The following is a 24,128-nucleotide window of genomic DNA, read 5'->3' as shown; positions in this document are numbered from 1 at the left end:
TAGAAGAGAAAGTACAATCAAAGGAAAGCTCTCAATAGATAACACTCTATTTTCATAAGAACGATTACTTAGCCCATAACAATGCCATCTAAAACGTACCATGTATGATTTTGGGAAATAAAATAATTCAGCATGAAACTCTTACGACAAGAGAAAACGAATGTTCTGGTACGATAAATGGTTTAAAAATTCTTTCGACTTGAATCGAGTAAATTTAAGCTCATGGTATAGTATTACATTACATAATTTATGTCTTGACTAGTTACTTTTGTTCATGAATGAGTATGTTATTCTTCACAAATTCAAAACATATACTATCGAAACTTACATTTTTTATTGCTCGAAGATTACGTGCACACTTTACATTTGTTATATCCACATCCACATTTTCATAACTGCCATTACAATTTAGTTTGGCTGACTGTGAAAAGAAAAGAATAAAGTACGTTGAGATTCATAGTAATAACAAGCAAGTTAAAATAACAACAAAAAAAGTAAGTCTCCTTTCACTCAGGACTAATAATTACATAGTATCAACAACATAAATTTAAAAGATATACAAAATGTTTTGACTAAAGTAACTAGACCAATTCAAGGTGAAGTTCTATTGTGTATGTTGTTTGCGGATGATATCGTTTTGGTGGATGAAACTAAAGATGGGGTTAATACCAAGTTGGATTGATGGAGACAAAGGTTGAAATGTAGAAGGTTTAAGTTAAGTCGAAGTAGGATTGGATATTTGGCATGCCGCTTTGGTACTCGAGGAGGACAAGCAATGATGCGGTGAGTATGGATGGAAAGGACTTGACCATGAGTGAATGTATTAAAAATCTTGGGTCAATCATCAAGAAATAGGAAGCATTCCCTTAAAATTGAAGGGAAAATTCTACAAGACTATAAGACCAGTGTTGCTCTATAGTACAGAATGTTTGGCTTCTGAGAAGAAGCACATTAAAAAGATGGAGGTTACAAAAATGCACATGTTAAGGTGGATGTGTGAGAACACTCTAAGAGATAAAATCAGAAATAGGTTATCCGCAAGAAAGTAAGTGTGGCAGGCATTGTAGACAAACTAAGGCATTAATATTGTGATAATGAGTAATGTGATAAATGGGTAATGTGAAAAAAAAAAAAAAAGAAGATAATTAGTAGTGTGATAAATGGGTTCACGTTATTGTGATTAATATACTGTTTCAAAAAAAAAAAAAAAATCAATTGTTGTATGGCCTTTCACTATTGTACATTAAGTTGACTATAGTTTGAACTTTGTAAGTTTTATTAATTGAACTTTTAAAACTGTAACAATTCCACAAGTACTATCCTAATTATAGTAGAAAACATGGGGGTAATATCGGACAAATTTTAAATTTTGAATTATGTTTGTAAACTGAATGAAAACCAAGTCTAAACCCTTTTACTCTCTTTATGACGAAATGTATAGCCCAATTTACTTGCATATGTTAAAATAAAATTTTGACCAATGATATCCTTAATTATCAATAAATATAAATTATAACAAATGACGTTTTAAAACAGTACATCAAGATGACTCTAACTAGTACCCCAATGACTATCTATTCTTATAGCTAAAACACTAATATTAGTAAGTGTATAAATCAAATTGGAGCATTTATTTTAAAATGAAGTATCATAAAGTCAATCTAATATGTAAGGTTTTCTTAAACAAATTAGTCAATCCGTTTTTTTTTAAGCGTTACACTTTGATTGTCAAGATAGTATTTTAAATTAAGGATAGCTAGATTGCTCGCCGTATAGTTGTATGCAAATTAATTAACTAAAATATAAAGAGGTTAGTTGGTGTATTATAAAAGAAGATAGTATAGCTAATATTTTATTAAAAAGTAAGGGATATGAGATGGAAAAAAAAAATGATAAAATAGTAATAACAGCTTTAAGTGGTGACCATGAGAAAAAAGAGATGCTCTATTTTGTAAAAATCGCAATAGCAAGGTGGCAGCAATAGCAGGGTGGCACAAAGTTTTAGCAAAATTATTGGGTAGGGTCCAAAAAAGGGAATTCTATAATATAAAATATAGTTAGTGGGGATATAATTAATTGTAAATACGGCAATGAAATAATGATGATAACAAAATAACAATAATAATAATAACTATGACAATAATAATAATAATAACAATAATAATAACAACAACAACAACAACAACAACAACAATAATAATAATAATAATGAAATTTTGACTTTTACCACCTCAAAAAAAAACGACTTATTTGCTTTTACTACCTACATAATTTAAAGTTTTAATTTACCATCAAAAATAAAAAAATAAAAAAAAAAGTTAGTTTTTCCCACCAAAACCCAGCTGCAGTGACGAAAATAGGATTCGGGGCCATAAAAACGACTAGTCCCCCCCCCCCCCAATTTCTCTCGATTTCCTTGTTTATTTAAACCCATCTTATTCATTTCTCCAAAAAGATCGTTAAATTGAGCTTAAACTTTGAAAATTTCTTCCCAAATCCTCAAATTTGTTCTACTCTAATAATCTTAGCATCCAATTGTCCCAGATTTATGCTCGTTTAACAAAGTTAGGGAAACTGAAAGAAGATACTTATTTCACTTAATTCGCAAATACCATGAATTATTAGGTATAATTTCGCAATTCCTGTCGTGATTATGTTCCAATAGTTATGTATCATTGGAATTGTTGATATGACTTATAAATTGAGCCCCAATTTCAGATTTTAAAAATTAGGGTTCATGTTAGTGAAAAATTAATTAGGATTTTTGGAAATTGTAATTGGTTAATATAATTAGGCTTAGGGAATGATAATTGTATTCATTTAGAACTAATATTGATGCTGCTGGTTGTGAATTGGAGAAGGAAATGTCTTCCATAAGTGTAAATGCTACCTCTTCTTCAACTACCCAGATGCGAAAGAAAGTAAAGGATGAAAGTGAGAATTTCAGCAATTTTAATGAGAGAGATTTGAAAGAAAAATGAGAGGAGAGACATGAAAATTTCAGCAATTTTAAGGGATGAAGGTAAGAAATTGAAAGCACTTGAATAGGGAAAGTGAGAAAAGGAAGAGAGAGAGAGAGAGAGAAATTGGGTTTTTAGCATTTAATTTGGAGGGAAATGAAAATAAGTGGGCCCCACATCCCTTTTCCGTCCCCAGAGTTGGGTTTTGGTGGGAAAAGCCAACTTTATTTTATTTTTATTTGTGGTAAAATAAAACTTTAAATTATATAAGTTGTAAAAGCAAATAAGTCATTTTTTGGAGGTGGTAAAAGTCAAATTTTCAAAAGAGAAAAAAAAAAAAAAAAAAACTCGAGTGTTAGTGGGGTTGGTGAAAGAAAAATAATACTCCCTCCGTTTTTAAATAAATGAAACGTTTTCCTTATGCACATATGCCAATATAAAATTTTGACTAAAAAAATCTTTAATTATTAGAAAATTTTGATTCTAATAATCCAACCTTTGCGCAATTTTTTTTTTAATAATCCAACCTTTTGATTATTCTACAATAATCCCAACTTTATACCCCATTCTATTCTATTAGGCCATTAAAATCAATTGACAAACACTCTAACAACATCCCAAAATGAAAAAAAAAATGTGAATGTTGGTTTTTAATTACAAGGAGGTGGGGGGTTTATGACTTTATGGGTTAGGAATCGAGTTAGGGTTTCGGGTTAATTTGAGTTTTCGGGTTGGGAATTCAAGAAAAAGGAGGGTGGTCGGAAAATGTTAGGGACAGACAAACGGGGTCGAAAAATTGATCGTGTTGGGAGTGTGGTGGTGGCTGCTAGCATTGTAGGTGATGGCGGTGGATGGCGTTGTAGGTTGTGTGGCTGTGTGAGTTGTTGGTGTGTGTTGGTCCGAGGTGGAGCAGGGGAGTTATTGGTGGAGTTGTGTGGGTGAAGGTTAGTAATTTGTGGTGGTGGAGGTTAAGAAGGCTACTGGGAAAGGGAGGGATTAGAGAGGAGGGGAGGCTACCGGAAAAAAGGGAGGGAAGGAGGATGGAGGTGGAAGGAAGGGGAAAAAAATTATAAAAAAAAAAATTATTAATTAAAAATAATTTGAAATTTTCTTTAAAAAAATTTATATTTAGACAAATTATATCGTGACAAGTGGCAAGATGAATTGCTATTAGAGGTAGGTAACCGATTTGGCCTAATGAAATAGAATGGGGTGTAAAGCATGGACTATTGGCGAGTAATCGAAAGGTTGGATTAATAAAAAAAGATCGGGCAAAGGTTGGATTATTAGAATCAAATTTTCCTAATGATTAATAAGTAAAAATTAAGACAACTAAATATTAATAAACTATTCATTAAGACGATTCACACAAATACCCATGTGACTATGTTATATTTATTCTGTATAAATCATAAACATTAGTCAAATTGAATTAAATGAACACTGCAAAAAGTCAAAACGTTTATTTAATTAAATACAGAGGGAGTAAAATATTAGTAGGTTCTTACCATATAAGAGAGTGTTGCAATTTTTATGAAACGGATGGAAAAAAAAAGTGTTGCGATTATTACGAATCGGAGGGGAGATAATCCCCTTGTTCCTTTTTATTATTTACGTATTCAGTTTTAAGTGTTCCCTATTATTAGTTACATTTATGATCGTCCTATTTTTTGTTGTACTTTATTTTAACCTTTTGTCCATACTTTACAATTTATGTTACACAAATACCCCACTTTCCACCTAAAAATTTATACAAATGTTTTAAAAATTATGTTTTTGGTACTTTTTTATTTCTAACATCCTAATCACGTGGGCACTGCACAATCACATGAATACTAAAAAGATGTACTATCTCCTTCATGTTTCGTCTTTATTCATATGCTCTACCAATCATTATCTACTTTATTTTCTTCTTCATAAAAGAAGTAACATGAAAAAAAAAACCGGTTTTTTACCATATACCCATGAGTTTTAACTTTATTTATCATATACCATCAAAAAAAATTTAAATTTACAATATAACACTCGGTTTTACGAAAATGTCACAACATACCCTTAATGACTCGTTAACTCTTATAATCATTAAGGTTAACTGTGCCACATGGCCATTTTTTATTGGTTATTATTAATAATATTTAAATAATTTTTTTTAAAAAACCCACCACCCTTCCCGCTCCCCTACACTTCCCTTCCTTCCCCTTTGCTGCCGCTTCCTCACACAACCTCTCTCGCAAATCATCGCCTCACTAACCCAAAACACCACCCACCACCTAACCGCAGCCACCTCCACCACAATTACCCAAAACACACCACAAAAACTAGTTTGCCCACAACACACCACAAAAACCCTATCAGTGCCCCCCAACTTCAATGCTCGCCGCTAGCATCTTCTCACTGCCAAATTCCATCATTTTCGGCGTCTCATGGATCGAAGAAAAGGGAGGGTTAGGATCGTCAGCGATAAGTTAGGAAGGGGATCTGGGATGGATGTCGGCATGATCGCACAAGGGGAAGGCTAGGTACCAGGCGGTTGGTGGGTGGAGGAGTGGTGAGTTTTTCTTTTTTCTTTTTAAGTTTTCTTTGGTGGGAAATGTCGAAGAAAGGTATTTCACGAAGGTTCGTGGACCTGGTTAAGAATATATATCGGGATGTGTCAACATTTGTGAGAACATGTGGAGGGTTGACGAAGATTTCCCTATTATAATTGGATTGCATATGCGCTAAGCCATTTCTTTTAGGCAACGCTTCTAGATGAAGTAACTAGACCAATTCAAGATGAAGTCCCGTGGAGTATGTTGTTAGCGGATGATATCATTTTGGTTGATGAAACTACATATGGGGTTAATGCCAAGTTGGAGTAATGGAGGCAAAGATTGGAATCCAGAGGGTTTAAGCTAAGTCAAAATAAGACTGAATATTTAGTATGTCGTTTGGGTACTCAAAGGGGGACAAACAATGAGGTTGTGAGTTTGGATGGAAAGGACTTGACCATGAACGAATACTTTAAAGGAGCGTTTGGATTCGCGTAATATAGGTATGAGGTATGGATTTAAAATAACTAAAATCCATACCATATGTTTGGTTATCAAAAGTATGAATTTTAAACCCATACCTCAAACCCATGAGGTATGGGATTTAGAAACCTGGGAGGGAAGGTGGGTTTGGCCCATTCTATTGCCTTAGGTATCAAATAAAATGAGGGAAAGAGATTTCATTTCAGAATTGAATCAAACACGTGAAATTGAGTATCAAGTTCCAACCTGATACCACCTTAACCTCATTCCTGATTCCAAACTCATACCACTCCGCGAACTAAACGCCCCCTAATTATTTAGGGTCAATCATTCGGAAGAATGGTGACATTGATCGGGACGTGACCCACAAGTTTAAGTTGAGGTGGCTTAAGTGGAGAGCGGCCACGAGAGTGTTATGTGATTGAAGTATTCCCTTACTAGTGAAAGGAAAATTCTACGGGACTACCATAAGACCAGTATCACTCTATGTTACAGATGTTGATCTTCTAAGAAGGAGCATATTAAAAAGATGGAGGTTACGGAAATGCAAATGTTAATGTGGAAGTGCTTAACTCTCTCAGAATATAGAAAAAAAAAAAAAAAGAGACAAACTAATGGTAAATCGCCTTCATTGGTTTAGGCACGTAAAACAGAGACTTAGTACAAAGAGTGGAAAAGTAGGACCATGGAGGGACCAAAAATGAACTGGTTGGAATGAGTTAGGAAAGATATAAAGCGTATGGATTTGCATGATGATAAAGTATTGGATTGTAAGACATGGAGGAGGAGGATCTTTGTCAATGATTACACGGAATAATTAAATTTGGTTCATGTAGCCGACTCCTCTTGTCTTTGAATGATTGATCGATTAGATGTCACCATATGGCATAATTAACGCTTATGGCTAATGATGTTAACCGCCTTTAGTCTTTAAGGACATTTAGTGATACTTTTGTGTAACTCGAGGGTATATAGTGAATTTGAAATTTTTCGATGGTATATAGTGAATAAAGTTAAAATCAGGGATATATGGTAAAAAAAATCGAAAAGAAATTATCGCAAAAATATATTGTAACACTTAAAAAAACGCGGGGAGTAAAATATTTAATTATTTTCAAACAATAATTGTTCATTGAGATGAATCCAAAAGATACAACATGACTAGATTTTTCCTTATGTATAAATCATAATAACACGATCACAGGAAATTTTGTGAATAAAGTCAAAATGAAAACCTTACTTCTTCGGTTCTAATAATATTGCAACAACTGGATTTTTACACTATTTATCATGTTTGTTTGACCACATATTAAAATTTATACGTAAAGTGTAATAAAGTCATGTGGGATATTATTAGATTCGTTTCGTAAAACACTTTCACAATATCAACTTTTTATAATTTTTAAACTTATTTAGTTATAGATATTTAACATACAATATGTATTTTGGAATGCGTAATTTCATCATTGTTACAATATTTGTGGATTAGAGGAAATATGTACAAATCATAAAAACACGATCAAAGAAAATTTTATGAATAAAGTCAAAATGAGAAAGAGCTCATCGGGTAAGAGCGAGACACGGTGAGCATAATCATATTTTGATTGGCTCATATCCTTATCACTTGTAAGTGGATTTCCAAGAGTATATCCCTTATAAATACTCCCTCCGTCCCGGTTTACTTGCATCACTTTCCTTATAAGGCCGTCCCAAATTACTTGCAACATTTCTATAAAAGGCATGGTCCCACTATTTTTTTAATATTTATCTCAAATATCAATGGCCCACTATTATTTCACTTTTGTAAAAAATGATAAAAAATTTACACCCCCCTACCCATACCCCCTGATCTAATTTCACACGCCACTTTCTCACTCCAAATTATTTCACTTTCTCACTCCAAATTATTTTAACCCATTTTCAAGGTTCTTTCCATTCATCTTCTTCCCCAAATCATGAAACAAATTACTGTAGATTTGAGAAAAAATCTCATGGATGATACTGAAAAACATCAAATTAATCCTGATTTAGCTAAAAACAAAGATCAAGACTCATTCATCTACCTCAATTCTGATGTAATTGGGATTTGGGTCGATGATTCTGAAGAACCATTTTCAATAGTTCCTGAAACTCCGCCAGACGTTCTCCACACTCGAGAGCGTGAAGTAACTACTCCACCGGACGTTTTTCTTCCAAGTGCGTTTTTTTCGGTAGAGCACGGAGAGTGGGTTGTTCCCGACACTCCAGAACGTGAAGTGGCTACCACTCCTGTGTGTGTAGCTCCAAAGCTAATTCGATGTAGCAGCGGACGTCAATTTAAAAATTCTGGGAAAGGTAAGTTGAAATCTAGAAAAAGAAAAGGTAATGTATCAAAAGAAGACATTTTTCAGATGTTGAAATCTAGAAAAAGCATTTATTATGGTTCAATATATAAAGGCCATAATTTGGAAGCTCCAAATTCAAAAAGGGGATGTGTACAAAAATATTTGAAATTTCACCAAAAAAATCAAGAGGGAAAAATTATAAAGTGAATTCTGGTGATGGTGTTTGCCGGCAAAAATTAAAAAAGGAATCAAATTTTTTGGATTCACATGTTATGGCACGTGTATCCAACACTCCAACAGCACACCCCACCCCCCCCCCCCCCCCCCCCACCCCCCACAAAAAAATGCTATGGCCCACTTCCACTAGCTATAATTAAAAAATGCCCACTACCAACTTACATACATTATAATAAACAAGTCAATTACTTTGCATAAAATCCAGCGCCAGTCAAACCGTAGCAACTAAACCGGGACGGAGGGAGTAACAAAATAACTTATATATAAAATATACACCAAAGGGAAACACATGTATGAGTGCTAATCATATTAAACCAGCAACCCAAACTCACATCAATAAAAGAAAAGTCAAAACTCAAGGTCATACAAATCAAAATTGAATCTAACTATGAGCATGAGTTCAACAAGGTCATGAATAACACCATATTTTTTTTTCTATATAAACATTACTCCGCACCTTTTTTTGGAGAAACTTGACAATTAATAAAAGTAAATTATTCACAATTAAAAAAAGTTATTAAATTCTAGAAAGACAAAAAATTTAATGACCATAACAACTCAATTCGAAACATTAATAGGCATGAGCAAGACATAATAGTTTAGTGAGATCGCGTTTTTAAGTCGAGCTCATCACAAAGGAAACATTTTTTCAAGTTCAGTTTAGCACGGATTAACATTTTTTTAAGTCCAGCCAAGCACCCAATTCCCTATATGTAAAAAATTCTTAATGGTTTATTATTAAATGCTTGTTACAACAAAAAGAATATTGGTGAAGTGGAGTTTCATGGGAATTGATGACTTTGAATTTTTGGTTTAACAAAAAAAATATTAGCCCCCCCATTTTAAAATACTTGCTCCACATTTCATTTCTGGTCGTTTATAAATACTTGCTCTATTTCCTTATTTCGAAAGTTTTAACAATAATTAATTTATTTATCTTCTTAATTAGTGGACCCAACATAAATCATATTTTATTAATTTCATCTCTCTCTTTCAATTCTCTCAACTACTTTTGCTTTTTATAATTTTTTATTCTTCCACCAACCCCACTACTTCCAAATTTTATTACGGAGAAATGGAGCAAGTATTTAAGAACACAGAGAGTATAAAATAAAAAAAAGTGGGAATTCATGGGAAATTGAACTTAAAAAAAAAACATAAGAATAAGGAAATCCATGCTTATAACCTTGATAAACTTGAAATGTTTATTAAGGATTATAAATGTACTATTAAGTGGACGGGTAGAGGTATGTCGATAAATGACAGTGCTAGGTGAGGTGTTAACTCATGAATTAACGACATGGATTTTAGAAAACAACCATTCGTTTCTCTGTCCTCCATTGTTGAAGCTTTCTACATGAATTCTCTCTCCTCTATTGTTTAAGGTCTTCCTATATAACAATTATCTACCCCTATAAGGTTAACAATTCCCTTAATCTTCATATTTTTCATAGGGTTTTTCTTTAGATTCATCGGTGAAGCCGAAGCCGCCAAAATTTTATCACGAATTTCATGGGTTGCTTGCTCAAGGTTGAGAAAACATAGTATCAAAGAAGATGTTAGCAAATTTGCATATTACATGTTAGCAAACAATTTGGGACGAGAGCACGTGGTAAAAGAATTGGACAAATCGTAACTCCTTTTCTTCGGAATTTACTAAGGTTTTCTTTAATTATAAATTATGAGTGGAATTTTGAAAATCGAGGCTTGTTTGTACCATGGTAATCCCTCCGTTTCAAAAGTGATTTTTGGAATAATGAACATTAAGACAAATGGTAACTCCCTATCTTTGGAATTCAGTAAGAGCTTTAATTATGCTCAATGAGTGGAATTTAATAGGTCAATTTGTTAACAACTACTCGTTAAAATATTTTATCAAAAAAACTACCCTTTAAATTTAAAAACTTTCGATAGCACTAGCCTTTTTCATTTTTCGGCAACTACTTTCGGTGAGTGGGGTCCATTTATTATTTTCCCTCCAATAAAACATCGTCACTCTCGTGTATATTAACCAACCATCCTCTTCTTTGAAAAAACTCAATCCAAAAAACCAAATCTTTGTGAATATCGCCAATTAAAGAAGGAAAAACAATTTGGTTTTCACAAAGTTTTTGGTTTTTTGGGTGAGATTTTGCAAAAGAATGCAAGGATGTATTTTTGGCAAGGATGTATTTTTGGCAAGGATGTATTTCCGGCAAGGATGTATTTTTAGAGGGAAAATAACAAATAGGCCCTATTCGCCGGAATTAATTGCTGGAAAACGAAAAAAGGTGGTGCTCAAACTTTTTAAATTTAGGAGGTAGTTTTTTATATAAAACTTTTTAGCGAGTAGTTGTTAACAAATTGACTTGTTAAGCGAGTAGTTTGTGACAATTATTCCTTTTGGAAATTGACGCTAGTTTGTAACATTTTACTCCCTCCGTTTTTATATGTTATATCCATTTGGAATCTTTTTATACAATTAAGAAAAAAAAAAGTGATTTTTGGAATAAAGTACATAAAGGCCATTAATATACATCAAGACTCTTCTTTTTTGGAATATTAGAATCCTCCTTTATTTTATTGAGACCTTTAAAATGAGGGCAATATGGGAAAATAAAGAGAACATGTGAGGGATTAAAATATAAAGTAGGTTGATCATTTTAAAACCCTCACAATAGAAAGTAGGTATACCATTTTAAAACAAAGAAAGCACCAACGCTAAGCTAATTGTTCAATTAACTTGTGATGCCACATATGATTTCAAGTTAACTTTCTTTGTAGTTATTTTGAGCCCCAATGGTTAGTTACTAGCTTATTAGTTTATAAGTTTGACCTTTTCAATTAGCTTTAATTTGAAAACTTTTTTCTCAAGCTAATTGTATTTTTAAGCTCCAATAGTCAAACTAATAGCTAGAGACTTTTGAAAATTGCAAGGAAGTCTCTAACTACAACCAGTAGAAGTTTTTTTTAAAGATAAGATAAAGGACTCTACTGAACTATCACCTCTCACAGGTTTATAGCCAGCAGCTTGCAGATCATCGCTTGAGAGTAAAGAGGGAAGGTAAGAGAATCCCCCTACTCCCAAGCATTTTATAGTTAGTAGGGCTCAAACTCGTGACCTCAAATTCACAAGGTGAGTTCCCCACCAACTTAACCATTAAGGTGCTCTTACATTTTCCCTAGCTCAAAATAGTAATTTCTCTTATAATCAATAATATGAACATTATGTATAAATGAGAGATGTTAAGAAAGATAAAAATTCATCTATAGAAGTTTTTAACAACTATTTATATTTATTTTATGTATCCAGCCTCATTTAAACAGATAAGAATTTAAAAGTTTTGATTTAGTCTTATACCTTAGGTTTAATGTACATCTAAAGTATACTATCTAACACTTTCATATATTAAACTTAAACAGAATAGTAAAACGCACCTGAAGATTCATAATAGGCTGGAATCCAACTTTATTCCCTACATATCATAAATTTCACATTAAGTCTATGTTCACCGGACTCGGCTGAAATCCCAAAGTGTCCGTGTCGACACGACACGACGCGGACACGGACACGGAATTCGTGTCAGATTCGGCTATTTGCACTCGGACACTTCAGAGAAATGAATCGCCCGAAAAATTGCTTTGATTTCGCAAAATTTTCTTGACTCCATTGAAAACCAGAGAGTGAAAAGGAAAGAGGGGGAAGAGAGAGAGAGAGAGCCAGGAAGAGGAAATGGGTGCTATAATGCTATATCATTGCTATTTGAGTGGGGCTGCCAGAAAGGTGGGGTAGGGATAAAGGGCAGGTGTCATTTTCAACACCACACTTGTTTTGCTTTTGACCTTTTGACTACTTACTTTAACCAAAATTGTCTTTATTCTTTATGTGTTACTGTTGTTAATATTTACCCGTAGTTACAATTTCCTTTAGAGGAATTGTACCAATAATTAATACTATATTCTAATTTCTTAAGTATTAGACAGAATATTAATGAAATATTTAGATACTATGTAATATATATTTTTTACAAAAAAATGAAAGTGCCGTGTCCCCGCACCCGTGTCCAAATATAGGACAGAGTCCCCGTGTCCTAAAATTTTGGAAATTGGCGAATCGGACACTTGGACACGTGTCCGTGTCCGACACACGTACCCGAGTCCATGTAACATAGCATTAAGTTAGTGAAAAAACTAAAACTATGAAGATAAGAACATTAATTGTTGAGGTACAAGGGCCCACAAATGCTATAAGGGAGGGCAAATGAGAAACACATTTTAAACAAGGTGGATAAAAACGTCATTAATTTCTTATACCTTACTTTAGAAATTGTGAATTGTAAATGATTAAGAGAATACATTAATACAAGGTACTCCCTACGTTTCATTATGATCTTCTTACTTTGACTGTACATGTTTGCTAACGTGATACTTTGATCATGAATATCTTTAATTGCATATCAAAACAAAACCTAACATGAATATGTTATGTTTTATACTGCCTCTATTCCCTTAATATTGCAAAAGGGTGGGGGACATAGATTTTAAGAAAAAGAAAAAGATAAAGAGGAAAAAAAAAATGATGGGCCCATGTGATGAGGAGAGAGAAGGAGAGATAACATGTGTGAAGAGGGAAATGTTGCAATAGGGAAATAAAAAGAGGAAAGGTTGTCAGAGAGACTAGTCTCGTCTTCCTTAAAAAAAAAAAGACTGGTCACGTGATTGACTCTCAGAAGGAGAGCAGGCTTTTGTTATTTTATTAATTAAAAAAAAAAAACTGAAAATATAATAAATAAAATATAAATCTTTATGTTATTAAGAAAAGTAGAAAATGAATGAATGGAAAAGAGCAGAAGACGAAGAGAGAGAATAGAAGGGGGAAAAATAACACAATTTCCTTCACCTGTGCCGGCAAAAATAAGGGCTTGTTTGGTTGCCTTAGTTTTCATGGGCACTCAAAATTCCCATGAATTTCCTTTAGGGTAGGTTGTTTGGTTGATATTAAAAAGCAAAAATTGGGGAAGTCACAATTCATGGGAATTTTCACTTCCCACAAAACATGGGAAGTTACTTACCCACCCCTCCCTTGGTCATTCACAATTCCCATGATTTATAAATTCCCACATGACAACCAAACATATTTATGTAATTCCTAGGAATTTTAATAAAAGAAGTAATTTCCCATGAATTAGAATTTCCCATGGAAATTTACTTCCTACACCAACCAAACAAGCCCTAAATATATATAGTGAGGATTCTAGATGATAAAAAGAAGAAAAAGAACAAGGCAATTTAAAAGAGAAAACAAAGGTGTAAATTCAAACTAAAGATCAGCACCACAAAAGACAAAGTCAACCTATGTCTGCAGCTCTACAAGTTCGAGAGGAAACTGATAAAGTACATGAATCAATCTTGGACTTCAACTACCAACTTAAGTTTTTGGTTGAGTTGAAATGATATTACAGCAAAAGACCGATTTTTTTAAAGGCAAAATTGGCTAGAACAGCATAAACTGTTGCTTGGGTGCGCTCAATAGCACGAAAATTAAGTGAAGCAATAAACAACACAAACTTTGGAGGTTGGGTGCGGAAAATGACAAACTATTTTCGGTGCCAAAGATTCTATCGGATTCCAGGTTTTTTTTTTTTTTTAAATCAAATTATCCCCGTCTCACGTGACTACAATAATATTTGTAATAGGGATTTGTTCAATCATTTTTTTTCTTACTATTATATAATATGTTACATTATGTAACTTATGTAATTTATTATGCATATGATTATATCATTTATAAACATTATAACATGTTATGTAAAAATAATGTGATAATAAATAATAACATTAATTATAGAGAGTAGCCACAATGATAGGCCTTAAAGCACACAAATATCACTTGTTTTTTGCTACATGTTTTCTGCATACATGCATGTAGCCCCAAAAATTCCTAATTAAATTCTTGCTACATCAATAATAATTCACCAAATCTCAATTTTACCCCTAAATCAATCAATATTAATTACACAAAAACCCCAAATTTACCCATAAATATTATTTTAAAAATTCCAATTTAAAATTAGCCAAAATTAATCACACCAAATGCAAAATTTACCCATAACTCAATCAAAATTAATCTTACAAAACCCTAATATGTCTTTTTCTGTGTTTGTATCCTATATAATTAATATTCTAAATCAAACAATGGTCGAGAGTTATGTCTCGCATATAAGTCACGTAAGAAGGCGTAGGGTGTTAAATTTATAATTTTATTACTATAAATAGTTTGTCATTTACTGCACCGTTTATGCTATTTATTGCTCGACTTAAAATTTGTGCTATTGAGCGCACCCAAGAAATAGATAGTGCTATTTTAGCCAAATTTGTCTTTTTTAAAGGGAAATTATAATGGTTGTGGTTAGGGGTTAGCGTAGCAAGGAATCCCTACAAAAATCTCAGCACCCGGACCCGGGACCCGTTGCAACAGGTTTTAAAAAAATAAGAACCGGAATCGGAACTTGTTCTACAAGTTCCTAAAAATTGGAAACCGGCAAGTTTCAGTTCTAAAATAGGGTATCCTACCTTTAAAAGTAAGTTTAATAATTAATTGATAAATTGTTACAAAAAAAAATTTAAAAAATGGATGTTCACAATAAAAGCTTACAACTTAAATGCAGTACGACAAATATAGCAAACCAACACTGAATGTCCAAAATATTTAATACAAAATTAATTCTTATATTAATACCGTTAATCAAACCTTAGTAATATGAAAAATGAATGAGTAGGGAGAGAGGTAGGTGATGGCTTTTATACAATTTTGATATAGGGCTTTTATATATTTAGGCTTAAATGATAGGTTCCGGTTTTGTGTACCCTACAAGGAATCTGTACTAACAAGATAGCCTAGAGGTTCCGGGTCTACGGGTTCCAGTTCCGAGCAGGTTACCCTAAATTTTTGCTCACCCCTAGTTGTGGTGATACACCACTACTACCAGCACCGCCGAAGATAGAACTCAATTCACCATACTACCTTGGATCGCACAAGGGGATTTCATCACATCCACTCGCCTAAAAGCGGGTAACTATAAAGATTAGGCGGCTAATATTCAACAGCGTGCCCGACGAAAGTTCGATTTCTTGGACGACACCATCACCTCCTTTTACGAAGTCCGATTGGACGACGATAAAGCAATGCTCATATCGTGGATTTCGAGAACTATAGATCTTGAATTAAGGTCTTCTCTATCAAAATTTAGAGAAGCTAAGCCTTTTTAGGATCATCTAAAGCCGTGATTAGCTTAAACCAACGGACCTCGGATTCACCAATTAAGATTTTTTTTCTATGTACTACATTGGACAATCACAAGCCTTTGATATCTTTTTCTCTGTGTACTACATTGTGCTTCTTGTTTGGCTTGGAAATTACATGAAGAATGGCGAGCACAAGCAAAACTACATGATTTTTTTTATGGGACTAAATCCCGATTTTTATGCTTCCCTTATCAATATTCTATCACAATATCCCCTTCCAAGCCTTGATAAAACATACCAATTGGTAGCACAAGAGCAACGTGTAAATGCTATGATATGGAAATGTTATCTATTAATAGAGGTAGAGAGCCATATAAGTTTCCATAAGGCTACAAAAAGACATGAAGCTTCTTTGTGGATGATAGCAACACAAGAAGAGATGTAAGCTTTCCTTAAAAATAGAAGTAATTAGATAGCAACGACCATGTGGAGAGATATTTTGCTAGGTTAATGGTGAAAGGATTTAATCCATAAGAAGGCATTGACTTAAACGAGAAATTTTCTTATAAGACCTACAATAGTTTAAGTTGTATTCTCAAATCTCAATGTGTGCTACATTTTATTTGTACTCGATTAATTAGATGATACGAAAACTGCATCTTTTCATGAAAACCTTTAAAAAGAAATCTATATGGTCCAATGCTTTTCAGTTAGAAATTAGCAAATCCTTCACTCTTCGAAAAGGTAAAAAGATTTCATTTCCTATATTCGAAATTAAAAGAAAAAAGGAAGATAAAAAACTAGAAGTTGGTTAGCAATTTACAAAAATCTCTGTACAATGTCAAGAACCTAGATGTTAGTAGAAGGGATTTGATTTCTTTATCAAGAGCCTTATATAAAATAGACCTAGTATGTTCAATTTTCATTACTCTACTGTAAGATGCTGACGGCAGGTTGATACTCTTGATAGCAGGGCCCAACAATGATCATATTATCAAACTAAAGGCTCAATTGGGCTACATGAAGGATTTTGGGCCAAAAACAAGATTTTAGGGATGCAAATTCACTGAGACACTAATAAGAGGAAGATTTGGCTTTCTCTTAAAAACTGCTTTAATAAAATCTTGTGTGTGGAGAGGATGGAAATGTCTTAAGCATTGTATGTATCAAGATTTGGTAGCTTAAAGTATAAGTCGATACATGTCGAAACTTGGTAAAAACATTGGAGAGTTGTAATGATCCTAAAATGCTGCATTATGCTATGGAGGATCAAAATTTAGAGTTAACCGATATGTTGATTCACAAAATTAAATGTATCGCACGCTATGTGTTTACTCTTGCTAGAAAAGTCAAAACTACAATCCATTGTGGCTACTTTAACAACGACGCTGAATACATTGCAACTAAACAAGCTAGCAAAGAAACCATGTTATTGATGGAGCTTGAACACAAACAAGAGAATACTGATTTGTTTTATGATAGTCAGAGTGCTTTGCACTTAGCAAATGAATCCAGCATTTCACTTGAAGACAAAACACATATTAGTTCAATATATATCACTTTGCTCATGAACTGATGGAAGAAAGATGTGTTAATAATAAACATACACACGAAAGATAACCTAGCAGATGCTTTGACCAAACCGATCTATCCTCATAAGTACATATACTATCGATCCTCTACTGATTAAGTAAGTTTGTATGCAACATGGGAATAAGAAAATATGACTTAATATGGGAGAATATTATAGTAAAGTCATATAATTTCTCTACCTTAAAATTAGTAAAATAAAATGAATTTTAGAAATACAAAAGAAAGAGAGACAAACAAGGAGAGCAATTAGCAAATGAATGCAAATTAAATGGAGAATATGAATACAATGAATGCCATTAATTGTTATGTAAATAGAGTAATATGTATTGTAATCAGTTTTTTTTTAAAAAATGTTAATTCAATGAATAATTATCTCATAATCATTTCAGAATAATATTATCTTAGCGTAGAATTTATTTTGGCAAAAGCTAATGAGCGCCCCCGGGGCGTTAGATAAGAGAATTAAAGTGCAAATATTAGACTAAAATTAACATTAATTACACCGAACGACGCGTAATTTTGTCATGAATTCCTAACTTAATACCATTTCAACCAATATAATTTATTCTTAACTAACGCCCCGGGGCGCTCGTTAGCAAGATCCATTTATTTTCTTCATTTTTTTATTTCAACTTTTGTTGTTAAGAGCCTATTTTCCTTATAGCAGAAGCAAAGAAGTAGCAATAATAACATTTATATGCAGTGAAGTTGTGACCTCAATAATAAGGCAAATTTTACAGAAAAGAAACAGCATATGAAAATCATGCCATGATTGATGTAAATTACCATTAGAAATCTCTTGGACAACGATAGGAACAATCTTGCCACTATAGGAATCCCCAGAAATGAAAAGAGGATTATTTTGGAATCCATCATGGTCCTTAAGCCACTGTACGCAAGAAAAAAGAAATGGGAAAGAGATAAAATGGGCTTTAATTTGTATAGCTAATTCTATTAACAAAACTAAGAGAGACAAATAACATACGAATTAAAATTTTGAAGCAACAATGATCCATGTTTAAAAGATGGGGAAATGAAAATGATTTATTCATGAACGAGAATCTATTCATGCAATATCACAGGATACGAAGATTAGATTTTTTTGTTCAGCAGAAGCAGAGTGCACAACTGTACTGTATCGACAACTCTTCCTCTTATAGATAAATCCCAAATTTTGCTTTCATTCTGATATTTGTTGATGCCAAAGAGCAATGGTTGAGATGTAAGGCGGCTCTTTGTCTTTTTGTAGCAACTATCCTAGTATACTCTAATTGTGTCCTATGGTTCACATAGTAACTATTTCCAGCATTTTACTTGGGGAAAATTTTCTGTTTGCCTGTATAATTAATCTTTCTCTTGTTAAAAAAAAAAGGAAGTGAATTGTTATGTCTGAATTTCTGAAGTTGGCATTAGTGTGAGGCTGTTGGAATTTTAGAGCAAATAGAACATAAAAAAATAGTTGTCAGATGTTACATACAAATAGGTTTATAAACTTAGTGAATAGTGATTATTCATACCGAACTTAATTCCATAAACAGCAAAACAAAAGAGTTTTCTGAAAAGAAAAAAAAAGGCAAGCTCCTTACCTTTCTCAAGAACTGATAAATATGCCTTGATGATGTAATATCATCGCTGTAATAACCTTCTGGATTTGTTGCATAAGAAAATCCCGTGCCAACAGGTGAATCCAAAAATATTATATTATTTGAAAATTGGTGCTTTTGAGTGCCAATTGCATGCCGAAGTATTAAAACTCAAAGGACCTGCAGAGAGATTTCAACAATCACTGCCAAATCAAACTCCACTGCCAGTTCGGCAGTCCCCCCTCCCCGCCGGCGTCAAGCACACCTTTGCCGCCGGCGCCAGACCTCCGTGAATCGGCACTGAGAAAGTAATTCCGTTTGGGTTTGGGTGGTTTCAGACATTCGGTGAGGGTTTTCAGGTTTCGGGTGGGATAGGGGAGTGATGGAGTAGGGTCGCCGGCAGGGTAAAGCAGGGCTGATCGTGGCAGAGGGAGGGTGTGGGTTTTTTTTTTTTAATTATTAATATTACTTCCATTACAGTTATGTGCAACGATTAGATATTTTTCTCTCACTACTTTATGTCAAATCGTTGCACATAATATGTAACAGAGGTAGTAATTTAATTGTAACATAAGAAAGGGAACTTTTAAGTTCATGTCACTATCTCCAACGGTGAGACAGACTCAAATTTGAGTATTGAAATACAAAATGAGTTGTTTTTTTATCTCCAATAGTGATATCATACTCACTTCTCAATTTAGCAACTAAAGCTTAATTTCTCAATTGTGAGCTTCTCCAAAATATACAAATGTCCCTTTCAATTTGTCACACCAAATCCATTTATTTTTAATATTCCCTCTGTTTCAATATGATAGTCCCATATGGAATCAATCACATAAAATAAGAAAAGTATAATATTTGGAATCTAACATTAAATTTTAAAACAATTCATAAATAGTTTTGCCTTATTTAATTTGTTTGATTTTTTTTAGGAAAATTTTAGTCATATTTGCATAAATCAAGGGAGTAATTTCTTTACTTAAAGTCATGTCATTAATTCACAATCAATTAATCTAACCAATCAGAATTTAATATGAATAAAATAGGAAATAAAAACTAAGTTAAAAGTGGAATACATTCAATATGGGTATATCTTTTTAAAACGTCCAAAATAGTATATGGGACTAACAAATTGAAACGGAGAGAGTATCAAATATTATAAGATTAAAAAAAATAAAACTTAAATAAATTACAAAATAATTAGAATATTCACATGGGGCCCACACTTTTTGTCAAATGAGACTCAAAGTTGAGTGTCTAAACTTAGCAACTTTTTTTTGGAGTTGTTAAGTTTAGATACCAACTTATTGGTATACATTGCAAAAAATACTCGCTCTCTCTTAAAGATACTCACTTGAGTCTCACCATCAGAGAGAGTCTAACATAAACCATTAACTTTTAAATAGTAAAAGTGAAGTGATTTAATAAAGTGGTACATAATTCCTCAAAAAAAAAAAAACAAAAAAAAAATCTAATATATAATTGCAGAGTCGATTCAATGATGTTGCAACAAATCTCCAACCCTGCTTTCTCATTCATACAAAGACTAGAATAGACACAGTCTACAATAACTTATTGTAGACCCAACATTCTTGTATACCATACGAATGTGATTATATCATACGAGATGTGATTATATTACTACAAAAGTGATTATATCATTTTGAAACTGTTATGTAAATGTATAACTCAAAAAGTGAATTTATCATTATAAAAAGTATCAAATAGTAAATTACATCATTTAAAACATGATTTTTAAATTTTATCATCCTAAAGATAATTATATAATCGCATTAAATGGTTTAATATTAGATTATATAATTCAAAATATGACTCACAAAAAGATAATTATATCATATCATCCAGAATGTGATTATATTATTTGAAAGTGTCAAATTTTGGGTCTACAATAGTTTATTGTAGACCGGGTCCATACAAGACCAACAATCCCGCCTAAATCTAAATCCCTCCAACAAAAAAACTAATTTAAATTTAAAAAAAAAAAAAAAACTGATAAATTGGTAAATTAGTTTCACGGGTTTGATAATTGCAACTTCCACTCTTCATCTTCCCACTATCCTGCCTAACCTCCCCTTATCAATCACAAGTTTACAACTCCTCTACATGGTGAATTACTATGAACCGTGAAGTTGTTGAAATTTATATAGGTTAGTGCATTCTCACTTTGCAAACAATAGCACTGGTACACTTTGCAAACTATGATAATCCTTAGTTTTTATTTTTAATATATATATATATATATATATATATATATATATATATATATATATATATATATATATATATATATATATATATATATATATATATATATATATATATATTGGTTGGGTTTGCTTATAATTTCTTCAAATTCTGTTCAAGGAATTAAGGGTTGGTGTGAGGTAACATATGATCGTACTGTTGCTACATTATTATATTCCTCAATTAATTTCACAAATTTTAATGGTGTTTTAATTTATATTATTTTATCTTATGATGATATACTTTTGATATATGATGTAGTGCATTTGTGTTGATCCGGTATTTGTTGGAAATCAACCTCATGAAATCAGAATTTCATTTTGTGAGTAGTTTCACATTTTTCCTCTTCAAACACCAATAATAATAGTTTTTGTTTGCTTTGTTGAATTGATGGTAATTATGTTTAAAATTAAGGGTGGTACTTACTGATGTTTTTTGTGGATTTCAGCAACTAAATTATGTTGTTTTGTGCACTAGATTCATGTGTTGTGGAGAATGCATATGCTTCATTGAACATCATATTTGAGTGGCAATTATTTTGCATTTATGCCTTATACCATGTAATGTTACGATTTTGTAATTTCTTCAAGTAAAATATTACTTATTTGACTCAATAAATTGTAATTTGGCTCAATACTTTCTATGTATGACTTCAATCTGTTGTTTGGATTTCTTATGATTAGGTTTGATTCTATAGGTTTCATTATTTTGGAATTTTGTCTTTTTCATTGCCAAATTTTGTTTGCATTGTCTTATGTTGTTATACATTTGATATGAACTTATGAAGTCTGTAGTATATTTGAGATATATTAAGTTTTGAGAGCATGGAATCAAGGATAATGATGATAGATATACAACCTTTTGATTTTACTAATATAGTGTGTGAACAATTTCTTAGGTTGATATGGAAATGAATTATCATGAGAAATTATACTCCGTATTTTATGAAAAATAATTTCCCTTGCCTATTTCCTAAGAATTGACATTTGTTTGTTTGGTTGAAGTTGTAGGAACTTGAATTTCATAGGAATTAATTTCCTATGTTTTATTAGTTAGCTTATTATTTTTTAGTAAAAAGAGATTAAAATGCACGAGTTGTAACTAATGATAGGATTTAAATAAATAAATAAATAAAATAAAGAAGTTAAGCAATGTATAAATGGAGGAAAATTCTTTAAAAAAAAATGGAGGAAAAAAATACTAATACCAAAGGTAGGTATACAGAACCTGGCTATAGACAGTGAACATAGGAGCATTCTATTAACAACATTTTTAATAGAAATAGCTAAGGGCTTACGGTATCAAATAGAAACTACAGCTATTTGGAGTATTGTGGTGAAAAGTTAGGGGGGCGGGGAAATCTTAGATTATAATATAGATTCTACGTAGTACTCCATTATTTATTTATGGGTTTTTCTACATTATAACCCTCTAACTTTCCCTTTTTTACGATGTGCCCCCCTTTTTGAGAAATCTACATTGTAAACTCAAAATACATTTAGCTTCTATACGGTAACCTTGCTGTTATATTGTCGTTAACAAATTCCGTTAGTGGGGCCCACTCACCACTTAATAATATTTTTTATCGATTTGCGTGTTAAAAATGGTTCCGTTTAAAGTTTTGGGGGCTATTTTGGTTCTAAAGGGTCCATATTGAGCTCAGATTTAGCAAAAAAATAACACAAATGTCTCGTATTGCATATTAAGTAATGTCTCGAAATGCGTGTTTATGTATTTAATACGCAAAACAAGACATTTACGTCATTTTTTTTTTCAAATCTAAGCTCAATTTGGATCCTTAAGAACCAAAATAGCCCCCAAAACCTTAAAAGAAACCATTTCCAACAAGCAAATCGATAAAAATAATATTATAAAGTGATGAGTGGGCCCCACTAACGGAATTTGTTAACGGCAATATAACGGTAAGGTTACCGTATAGAAGCTAAATGTATTTTGAGGTTACAATGTAGATTTCTCAAAAGGGGGGGGGGGCACATCATAGAAAACGGAAAGTTCGAGGGTTATAATGTAGAAAAACCCTTTATTTATTTATTTATTTATGTAAAACACATTATTAATCCTGAATTCCTCAAACGCGACTACATAAATGCTACGCATATATCAATAGATTGCTTTTGAGATTATAAGATGCAATAGTGATCTCTTACACTCCTATTAATAATTTTGAAGAGCAAAACTGTGTGTTATTTTTAGGTTAGTTTTTTATTTTAATTTTTTTTATTATTGTTGTTAAATCTGTACTAATATACTAAAGTAATCCCCAAAATAATTCTTAGCTTACACGTGTCAACACCATATTAAACATTTTCCCTCCAAAAACTTTTTTTTTTTTTGACATGTTTTTCCAAAAAAAAATAAATAATAATTTTATCAAGATTAAATATGAGATAAAATTTTAAATTTTAATATACATAATCTTGGCTTTCAATTTGATCAAAAAAAAAAGTATGTTACATATTGATAATTCCAGTTATCGACAACTAAGTAAATCATTATATAATTTTTATTTTTCATGTTATGCATAAAAATAATCCACCCATATTGTATTAATTGAAAAACCCGAGCATAGCTCGGGCATTAACTAGTGTTAACTGTTTTTGTTCAACTAACGGCTATTGTACATTATAACTTTTTTTTTAACCCTACTATTTAGTTATAACCCGTGCATTAGCACGGGCACATACTAGTGTAATATATAATTGTAGAGTGAGTGAATAAGGAGCCTCCAAAACCTCATTCCTCAACTCTCATGCATTTAGTTTTTTTGTTTTTTGTTTTTTTTTTTTTTCAATTAAAAATTACTACCAATCCCACTACTTTATTTTTATTTTTTTATATTTTTCTTAAATCAATAACTACCCATTCACTATTTCCTTTTTTTTTCCCAAGGGACTACTACTAACATTT

At 32.2% G+C, this 24,128-nt stretch overlaps 1 pseudogene; it reads right to left on the bottom strand.

Moving 5' to 3' along the window:
- Positions 1-23,844, bottom strand: part of LOC145632706 (serine carboxypeptidase-like 10) — a 32,980-nt pseudogene extending 9,136 nt beyond the window's left edge.
- Between the last annotated feature and the right edge of the window lie 284 nt (positions 23,845-24,128).

This window comes from Chenopodium album, chromosome 5 (assembly GCF_948465745.1).
Source record: "Chenopodium album chromosome 5, dcCheAlbu1.1, whole genome shotgun sequence".
Taxonomy (NCBI): domain Eukaryota; kingdom Viridiplantae; phylum Streptophyta; class Magnoliopsida; order Caryophyllales; family Amaranthaceae; genus Chenopodium; species Chenopodium album.
This window is presented reverse-complemented; position numbering and strand designations above follow the sequence as displayed.